Source organism: Molossus molossus, unplaced genomic scaffold (genome assembly GCF_014108415.1).
Source record: "Molossus molossus isolate mMolMol1 unplaced genomic scaffold, mMolMol1.p scaffold_m16_p_18, whole genome shotgun sequence".
In the NCBI taxonomy this organism is placed as follows: domain Eukaryota; kingdom Metazoa; phylum Chordata; class Mammalia; order Chiroptera; family Molossidae; genus Molossus; species Molossus molossus.
Genome location: NW_023425353.1, coordinates 35,674,795 through 35,685,611, shown reverse-complemented (window position 1 = coordinate 35,685,611; position 10,817 = coordinate 35,674,795). Strand labels below are relative to the sequence as shown.

General features: G+C 47.1%; 1 long non-coding RNA gene across 1 annotated transcript; it reads right to left on the bottom strand.

Annotated features, from left to right (window-relative positions):
• Positions 1–3,500: 3,500 nt before the first annotated feature.
• Positions 3,501–10,551, bottom strand: LOC118633590. Its single transcript, XR_004960189.1, has 4 exons — positions 10,304–10,551; positions 4,851–4,872; positions 4,545–4,663; positions 3,501–3,762 (listed from the first exon to the last, which is right to left on the bottom strand). It is a non-coding gene; the product is annotated as an uncharacterized LOC118633590 (long non-coding RNA).
• Positions 10,552–10,817: the final 266 nt, after the last annotated feature.

Here is a 10,817-nt window from a genome sequence, read left to right as displayed (position 1 = left end):
TTTGGGGAGATAGTTAATAAGCAAAAACAACAACAACAACAACAACAAAAAGCATATATAATCTAATATACAGAAGTGAAAAGGGCTGCAAAAAAAACCAAGAGAGATGGAGCAAGAGAGATTGATTATGGGAAAGCATTTAGTACACGACAGAACACCAAATAATTGCCTTGCACTTAGTAGGTGCTCAACAAATGCTATTTTTCTTCTCTTCGTGTCTACGTTTCCCATTTCCACCTTCCCTAGCGATCCCATGCCCACTGTCATGCTCAGGATGCTCACAACTCCCTTTTGAGAAGAGTCCTCGCTGCTTCCCTTGGGCGTCCGCCCAGCCATGCTGTGTGTGTCCTCACACCCCATGTGTTGCAGACCCAGGGCCCGGCACTGAGCCCTCCGTGGTGGTGGGGCATCAGCAACAGTGAGAAGTTTGGTGGACAGCAAAGGGAAGGCACAGAAACAGATGCGCACGATACACCCGGGAGGAGGCCTTCCCCTCGGTGCCAGGACATCTGCTCTCTGCCTGGGCCTCACCCTTTCCAGACTGGGAGCTGCCCCTAGATGAAGCTTTCAGTTTAGAAATTAGGAGGTCCTCTGAATATACCACACTGATGATCAAATGTCAAATTTATTTATAATAATGAAGCTTAACATCATTAATTTATTTTATCCACAAAAGAATGTAAAAAGTAATTCCCAAATATAGAACAAAGACAAGGAAAAAGAGAAAAAAAAATTAAATATGTTTTTCATTGATTTTTTAGCGAGCAAGAGATAGAAACATCCATGTGAGAGAGAAACATCGATCGGCTGCCTCCTGCATGCCCCTCACTGGGGATTGAGCCCAAAACCCGGGCATGTGCCCTGACCAGAAATTGAACCAGGTCCTCTCAGTCCATGGGACGACGCTCAATCCACTGAGTCAAAGCAGTCAGGCGAAAAAAATTTTTAAATAAAAAAAACAAGGAGAGAAATGTAAAAAAAAATCATTTAAAAATTTGTAAATATGTACTCTCTCACTTAATTATGAATAACTCCGGTGCGAGTTGCTTGTCTAGCCTGAGTTCACGTTCAGGAAGGTCCTTCATTCATTCTGCTTGGGTTTCAGAGAGACTGCTTCCTTTTCCTGGGAGAGAAGAGTCTACAACAATCTTCCTTGTATGGCAAAGCCTCCCTTTCGCTCTTTTGTTCCTTCTCAAGCCCTGTCTCTGGGGCAATGAACCTCTGAGCAAGGCGGGGTGCGGGCCCTGGAGGCCGCAGAGAGGGGGAGAGAGGCCCCACCCTCAGGAAGTTCCCAGGGAGGCCTCCTTACAGGTCCAGCACAGCCTTTTACCCCCAGTATGAGCCAGGCCTCAGTTTCCCCATTTGTAAAATGAGAGGATTGACCAGGATCAGCATTCACTCGAATGTTATCCAGGGCCCATAGAATCTCGGGACGATGGTACTCGAGACCGTACGGACACCCCTGGGAGCATCCTGGGAAGGCCTGCGGGTGGAAGGTCAGTCACACTGCATGGCGCCCAGCCCAGGCCGCCCATTCTGGCGGGGCGCAGAGCCCTTCACTGCCAGGTGCCTGCGGCAGCTTTCTGGGAAAAGCCAGCTGTGGGTTTCTAACGACGTTTCCCAGTCAGAGAGGCCTGGGGTACGAGAACACCACCCTGCGAATGTGAGGGTCTGAGCACTCCCTCCGGCCTGTGGTTTGCGGTCACGCCGCCTCCGCGACGGCTCCAGCGGCAGCGGGTCCGGCTTCTTCGCAGGCTGGTGGTTAAGTGGGCAGCCCCGGCGGGTGCACAGCGACTGCAGGCCCAGCCACAGCCGTGAGCAAGCCGGCATGGCACTGCCCCGGCCCCAGACAGGCTGCCTCACTCCGCTCTTTCTCACACCGTCTCCGGTTTTCTGAGACTCCCTGGGGCAAGTGAGACTCACCCTGAAGCTCTGACTATACACAGGAGGGGCAGGTCTGCCTTGCCTAGCGGGGGCCCCTGTCAGAGTCACCGGCAGGGACATCTCCCCTGGCTTCTAGAAATAGAAGAGGCGGCAGGACTGTCAGAGCCGGCAGAGCTAGTCTTCGGTTCTTTTCCCTTTCTTTCTGGTCCCTCTCCAGGCTACAGGTGCCTTCTTCTAGAAGGAGGTGACGAGTTAGCCACCCTTGGTGAAGGGAGAAAGGACAATGCACACCCCCCACCCTGTGGCTGAGACAGTGGTAGTGAAGGTCGAGGGAGATGGTGACCTCAGCCTCGGCATGTGCAGTGTCAGGGCCTGGGAGCCCAGCTGGCATAGAGCAGGAGACAGCAGGAAGTCTGGCTGGAGTGTAGACTGAGTCATCTCGGGACGGCGGAGTCCAGGGTAGTCACCCTGTGATTGATGTGCACCTTGAGGGAGGGCAACGTCACTGATGTGTCTGGAAAGTGAGTCAAGGACCCACAGAATAGAGGTCGCTGCATTCCTGGGGATGGTTTCCTCTATTGCCTTGTGCTGATATGTTTCTCCCCTGAGTGACCTCAAAGGAATGACAGCTTTGCAATGGATGTTTCTTTAGCAAAATGAGCAAGTGTGCATCAGCATTCCAGAGGGTGGAACCTGTGGGCTTCCAAAGGCTGCGGACTCGGCTTCCCTGCTGTCCTCCCACCCTCCCTTCCCCTTTGCCCTTCTCCCTGCTTCCTTCCCTCCCTCCCTCCCTCCCTCCTTCCCTCCCTCCCTCTCTCCCTTCTTTTTGTCATGTCTTATATTCATCTTTCAAATACTTATCAAACAGCCACTGTATGCCAGGCGGTGTGGCCTGGGGACACAGTGATGAAGGAGACACAGATGGTCCCTGCTCTTGTACATCCTGTAGTCCAGGGCAGGAAAAGGCTGCTAAATAAACCTAGTCCTGCGGGCTCTGAATGCATCTACCAGAGGTCTTGGCAGGACTGGAGGGCCAGGGAGGACTTCCTTGAGGATAGTACACGTAGGCTGAGACAGAAAGAATGGGAAGTTCACCAGGGAAGACTATTCCAAGCAGAGGGCACAGAGGAAGCAGAGAGTTTGATGACTTTGAGAAACAGCATGGTCAGTGTGGGCTGAGAGGGAGGTGAAGGGGGAGGGGCAGCATTCAGGGCAGGCAGGGCCTGGGAGGCCACTCCAAGGAACCCTAGCTTTACCCCAAGAACAGTTCTTAGTCAGGGGAGTAGGGAGGACGGGGGCCCTGGGGCCCTGCAGGGGAGTTGTGAGAGTCTGCATGTTGAGTGTTCTGATCCTCCATCCTCAGTCACACCAGCATGAGGGTGAGTGCCCATGAGTCAGCGAGAAGCTCAGGACCAGGTGTCCTGCTCTAGGAGGCTGGCTTCCAGGTGTCATCCTGCCCAGACCCACTGCAGGTGACTGTGGCAGGTGCTTCAGTTTCCTTTACTGTAAAATGGGTCGATTAAGCCTTCAATCAGTGTGTGTGAGTTTCTAAAGACAAACAATAGCAGTGGCTAGAGGGGAACCTTGTGGTCTGTTTAAAAAATTTTTTCCAACCAGTAAAATTGAGTTTATTCAGGAATAGCAGATAAATTGCAATTCAGAACAAGCAAGCTATGGCGAACCACCGGCAAGTCCAGAGAATGAGAGAGGAACATTCTTTTATAGAGGAAAAGAGGAAACTGGGAGGGGCTGTTTCCGAACAAGAGTTAATTGGAGAAGAGCAAGAGTACAGAGTTATGGTAGCTTCTCGCTGATTGGGGTGTTGCAGCTTCTCACTGGTTGGGTTGTTACTGGGCAAAGGGAAAGTCCTTCTTCTTGCTGGGGTATGTAAAGTAAGTTGCAGTAAGTAGTACCTGTGTGAGAACTGTCTCTTCATTGCTTCCTGACTCCATTTTGGATTAATTTCACACCACCTGTGCTCTGTTAATGGACAGACTCAGATGGAGGCTGCTGACTGGCCCCATCCAGGCCAGCAAACCCTGGGGTCATAGATACATAGCAGCCTCTTCATCGTGAGCTAGCACTTTACTCAAGGAATTGAAATAATCCCAAGGAAGTAATCAAGTAGTTCACAGATACTTTAATATAATGGAAGGAGTATAGGCTTTGAAGTAAAAAAGACTTGGACTTGCATTCTGGATCTGCCACTAGCTGTGTGGCTTTGGGCAAGTCACTTAACCTCTCTGAGCCTCATGTCATCATTTGTAACTAGGAGACAATTGCAATAAGATACCCTTATCCAGTTGTTTCCAGGATTACAGACGGTGTTTGTAAGATGTTTACCATAGTGGAGGGTGAGAGTAGCCCTTCAGTATTTGGTAGAGGCAGGAAAATATTCAAGCCATCTGAGAGAGGTAGCTTTTTGCTTGCACTCTGAGAAAGGAGAAGCCCCAGGTGCCATCAGTGCCCTGGACTAGTCCTTTATCAGTCAGCCACCACTGCTAGGAAGTCTTGCCTTGTACCTCTCTGCATGCTGAGCCCATCTCCCTCGATTTGCTCTAAGTGAGCCTGGCAGCCTCTGGACACTATCACTAGAGAAAGGTGCCTAGACCCCTGGCCACCTACAGGACCTCTCCCCCCATTTCCACCAAAGAGCTCACAGGAGACAAGGGACAGTGGTCCTGCTGAACGAGCAGGTGAGTTGCCTGGATTCAATCATGTCAGGTACAGGTGCAGACATCCCCTTCTCCCATCACTGTCTTGGGCCATACACGTGGACCTATTGCTCCAGGAAGGAGAGGACCCTGAGGTGAGCAAGATGAAGGATTTCTAGGGCTATGAACACACACACACACACACACACACGAACATGGACACACATAAGAACACATGATTATGTAACACACACAAACCCAGAGACCCCCAGACACTTGAGTACATGATAATGTTATTTAACTTTTCCATACCTCGGGTCTCCCATCTGTGAACCTGGATGAGAATACAGTGGAAATGTTGTTAGGATTACACATAAGGTATGGGGAGCACTGCCTGGCCCAGCAGGCACTCGGTTTTTCTTAGCTCTGATGTATCATGCTGGATACCCTCAGAGGACACAGACATGGGAACACAGTAGCCCAGACCAGCAGGATCAGATCACAGGCACACACACTCCGGGTCTGACCACAGACACAATGTGCAGGTGCCCAGCCAAGAGACGCCCCACTAGTGGCAGTGTGGTAGGGTCACACGGTTTGGCTGTGGCCGAGTTGGGCCTGGTCTGTTTCAGCTGGACTGCAGCAAAGAAAATGAAATTGCTCTGCAAATTTAACTGAATGGAGCTATGAGATGGAGCATGGAGGGAGCCCAGGGAGAGCGGGAGGATGTGAGGAGTCAGAAAGCTGGGTGGAGAGAGGTCAAAACCTCTTTTTAAGGGGTCAGTCTCTTTTAAGGTAATGATGGCTGGGCCTGTAGCATAAGCTCCCCCTCCCTGTAGCATAAGCCCCCCCCCCCCCCCCAGGTATATTGCCAGCAGCACTTGACCTGACAGGTGTTTGGAGATGAACAAAGAAAGGGGGATGTGTTATCTGAGTTTGGCTATACTCAGAGACAAAAGACAGGAGATGTGGAATTCAGTGGGAGCAGGAAGTGAGAGCAAGCTGACCCAGAAAGGGAAGAGGCCCCAGGCCACTTGAGGATATCACATTACAATGGCTGGAGGGTGTGGGACTATCCAGGTGGCTAACTTCGGGGTTCTAAACGGAGCAGAAATAGGAGCAGGTATGTCTGATTCTCTCTAAAACAATATCCCCGCCTGCTGTGGGAGGCTGGAGGGAGGGTGTGGGAACAGTGTGGGTTTAGGAAGAGAAGGATCTGTGCAAAGTGTGTGAGGGGCAGAGGAAAAGCCGCACCGCTGTCAACAGGGCAGGCAATGTCCTGAGGGAGGGCCTCGGGAACTTTCTCTGCAGTTTACCAGGAGATTTGCTGTGATCCACACCGATTACATTGAAGAGGAGTCTGTGAGCAGCCCTCGGATAATTAGTCCCTATCACCTTTCTTTCTAGGATGAAGCCACCCCACAGCTCTATGATTAACGCACACCGACTCTGCATGTCAGGTGGGATTAAAGGGGGGGATCAAGCGCGTTTGAAGAAAAGGTGGCCATCTGGACGGTGCAGGTGCAAGGTGGCGGCGCTGAAGATACCAGATGGTTTGGGTCTTTGAAGACAAATTAGGGAAACACAGTAGATGACAGATGGGCAGATGTTGGGCTATTGTGAAAGGGATTTGCCCAGGTGAAATGTTTTTTTTTTAAATGTATTTAAATTTGGGCTGAGCAAAAGGATTTCATCACTATTTATTACCGCCTTTTAAACTTTGCCCACAAATACCATAGGAATCTCTTTATGGCAGATTAGTTTGGGAAATAACTCAGGCAATAAAGAGAAGAGAGAGGACAGGCCAGGCAGACCCACCATCCCTTATCTGCAATTCCAGATAAGGCAAAACAGCTCTGAAAACTGCATGCTTTTAAAAAACGTACTTGGCAGCACGACAGGACCTGAACTGACCTGAAGCCGTTTGTCACCTCTGTCCCATGGAGTGTGTACACTGGAGCAGACACATTGATACATCTGACTGTTCAGTACTGCACCAGACCCCACTGGGATTTTACATAGCACAGGTAATAGGCACTCTATTGACTTTACAAAATCCAAAACCACCTGAATCCTGAAACACATCTGGCCCCCATGGTTTGTGGACAGGCCCACCCACCTCCAGGGACAGCTGAGAATGAATGCTTGGCAGGCTGCCTGGGGAGGGCGCCTCAGCATGGGGTGTTTAGGTGTAAGAGAGTAGGAGAGGTTCCAAGGAAGGGCTGCAGCTCTTTGTATGGGCACACTTGGAGGGTGAAGGCATGCTTGGGGAGGGGGCTGTGGAGGTACACTTATACTTGGGGAGGGGGTGTGGAGGCACATTTGGGCAGTGGGGAGCAGTACTAAACTCTCAGACTCCTTCCACCAGACTGGAGGTGCGAAATTAACAAAGAAGAAGAGAAACCCTTAGGAAAGCCATCCTCCTGGAAAAAATGATAATTCACTTTAAAACTGTGCTAATAATTAAAATATTTTTGATGGGAATTTAAAAAAACGATCCATTCTATAAGGTTCTCCTGCAAAGCCACTCCCATACTTTTTAAAACACATTCAGGAATCTGAGATGTGATTTCACTGTCCCTTGACTTGCCTTTCTTGTCTCCGTCAAGGGGGTCCCTGGTCTCGTAGCCCCTCAGTGTCCCCTCCTCCGGGGGCTAGTGAAGAGGAAGGCTGAGGTGGGAGGGCCAGGGCCAGGAGAACCCACACAAATAGCTTCCACCTTCCCCGTTTTTCTCGTGGAGGAGCTCCTGAGCACCCCCAAACAACGGCATAGCAGCACAGTCCCAGAAGCAGTGGTGTCACCAGGAGCACAGGGTCAGGTGAGAGGGGTGGCTGCCAGGGAGGGGCAAAGTCTCATCAGGCCCAGAATTTTAGAGTAGCCTGATGAGAAAGGCTAAGTAAGTCAAATAACACACACCCACAGAGTTTCTGTAATGAAGGAGGAAACATTTCTTGGACAGTGTTTGAAAATACAGCTTAATTCAAACAGAAGTATCTTGGGTGGGGCTTAGCAGAGAGCCTTGACTGATTTGCATTTTTCTATTTTTTTTTTGTTCAGGTAGAGTGGGAGGGGGAGAGAGGAAGAGAGAGAGAAACATCGATGTGAAAGGGACACATCTAGTGGCTGCCACCCACACGACCAACCAGGGCCGGGGACAAACTACAACCGAAGTACATGCCCTTAGCGGGAACCGAACCCCGGTCTCTCGGGACCGCAGGCCGACGCTCTAACCGCTGAGCCAAACCGGCCAGGGCCTGATTTGCATTTTTAACAATGGTTTTGCCATAGCTACAGAGGTAGATGTTTTAAAGGGTACATGGAATATTCAAGTGAATGCAATAAACCCTGATTTTATGAAGTAAAACATGAAAAGTCTCCTGTGCAAGTTTTGTATTATTTTAATTTTATTTTTTTAATTGTTTTCTTTATTGTTTAGAGAGAGAAGAAGGGAGAGGGAGAGAGAGATGGAAACATCGATGAGAGAGAACATCGATTGGCTGCCTCCTGCAAGCCCCCTTTTGGGGATTTAGCCTACAACTTGGGCATTTGTCCTGACTGGGAATCGAACTGGTGACCTCTGAGCCACATCAGCTGGGCAGTTTTGTATTATTTAAAAAATTCCTATTGTCTAGTAAAAGTATTTCCACTATACAACTGGAACTGTTAGAAAAAAACATGATGAATTTTTTTTTTTTATCCTCACCCGAGAACACTTTTCCATTTTTTGTTCAGATAGAGTGGGAGGGAGAGAGAGGAAGAGAGAGAGAGAAACATCGATGTGAAAGGGACACATCGAGTGGCTGCCACCCGCACAACCCAACCAGGGCCGGGGACAAACTGCAACCGAGGTACGCGCCCTTAGCGGGAACCGAATCTGGGTCTCTCTGGACCGCAGGCTGATGCTCTAACCGCTGAACTAAACTGGCCAGGGCCATGATGAATGTTTTATATGCAGAATGCCTGAGACATTATTATATCTTATCTCATTCATTTGTTGATGGACATTTAGGTTGTTTATAATATTTGTCTATTATGAATAAAGTCATTATAGACTTTTGAGTACAAGTCTTTGTGTGAACATAGGTTTTTACTATTGGAGATTTCTTTCGAGATATTTTTGCTTTTGCTTTCTAATTTAATTTTGAGTGGGCAGAAAACATTGACTTCAATATGTTTATATTTATTGCGACTTGTTTTATGGCCCAGAATATGGTCCTTCACGATGAATGTTCCATGTGTACTTGAAAAGAATGTGTTCTGCTGTTTATGGTGCAGTGTTCTATAAATGTCAGTCAGGTCAAGGTGGTTGATTATTGTTCAGATCTCTTACATACAAGCTGATTTCTGCCTATTCATTCTATAAATTGAGAGGTATATTAAAATACCCAACTATGAATGCAGATAAAGTCTATTTCTCTTTTCAATTCTGTTAGTTTTTCTATATTATTATTTTTTTAAATTTTTGAATCATTATTGAGAGTACTACAGATGTCCCACCCTTTTACCTCCCCATTGCCCCCCTCTTTGTTAGGTACATGAATAACTAGGATTGCTATGTCCTCTTGGTGAATGGACCCTTTTATCATTTGAAATGTCCATCTTTATTTTTGGAAATACCTTTAAAATAAAGTCTACTTCATCTAATGTTAATATAACTCTTTTCGCTTTCTTATAATTAGAGTTTGCTTGGTCTATCTTTTCCTATAAAAGGCTTTTGTTACCTTTACCTTTTCTGTGTAATTATGATTAGAGTGGGGTTTTTATAGATAGTTGGGCCTGCTCATTTTAATCCAATTATTTCGTTTTCGCTCCCCTTTCAGTTTTTAGCTGTATGTCTTTGTTTTATTTTTTAATACTTATAATATGATGTACGACGTATATCTTTATGTAATCACAGTCTACATTTAAATAATATTATGCCACTTCAGGTATAATATAGAACTTCACAATATACTTTAAAAAAAAATCCTTGCCTGAGGATATGTTTAGAGAAAGAAAGAGAGAGAGACATCAATGTGTGTGTGTGTGTGTGTGTGTGTGTGTGTGTATGTGAGAGAGAGAGAGAGAGAGAGAGAGAGAAACATCAATGTGAGAGAGAGAACATCAACTGGTTGCCTTCCATACACCCCCAGACTGGGAATTGAAACCCGCAGCCTAGGTATGCACCCTGACTGGGAATCAAATCTGAAAACTTCTGGTGTCTGGGATGACACTCAAGTCAACTGAATCACCTAGGCAGGGCCACAATAGTCTTTAAGGCCCTCATCCTTTGTACTATTGTTATACATTTTATTCCATTATAAATCCCACAATATGTATATATTTTTTCCTTAAACAGTCGATTGTTTTTAAAATGAACTTTAAAATGAGAAAAGAAATCTTTCATATATTTACCCCCTTTTTTGCTATTTCTGGCATGTTTCATTCTTTTGTGTAGGTCCAAGATTCCATCAGAATCGTTTTTCTTCAAACTGAAAAAATTCTAGTTTTATTTATTTAAAGTTTCTATTCATATTTATCAAAACTCTCAATACTGTTTTGTAGAATAGATCGGTTGACAATGAACCCTCTCAGCTTCTGTTTGTTTAGAAATGCCCTCACTTTCAGCTTTGAAGGATATTTTCACTTCTTACAGAGTTTTAGGTTGCTTTCTTTTTTCTTTTAGCTGTCTGCAGATTCCATTCCATTATCTCTGAGCTTGCAACTTTTTCCTGAGGACAAATTTTCATCCCCCCCCCCCTTTATGTTGAGTATCTTTTATTACCTTTAAGATTTTTTCCGTATCCTTGGTTCTCAGCAGTGTGGCTTCGTGTGGTTTTATTTGTAGACACCCTCTGTGCCGCTATCTGGAAAGGAGGCTCCTGGCAGAAAGCCAGGGCCGCGTTGGGCTCATTTCCTGTCCTACCTCCTGGATTGCAGCACTGCTTCTTGTCCAGTATTCGGAAATGGCTGTTTCATATGTTTGTCCAGTTTCTCCTTTTTTATAGTGAGAAGAAGTCTGGCCTCAGTGACTCTACCATGACCAGAAAAGAAAGTTGACTTTGAAAAAAGATCACATTCACATCAGTGGTGACTAAGCATTTTCCATAGCGTCATGTACAAAGGGACTTTGAGACCCAGAAAGGACTTTGGAGGGTCTTCGGTGGGATCTGACCGTGGCAGCCGGGGGCCCAGGGTGCCCAGGAGGGATCACAGCAGAAAAGCTGGCTGTTCAGCTTAGAACAGTTGTCATTTCTGGTGTGCAGGCTGGGAATAGGATGGGAAAAGGATTTAAGTAT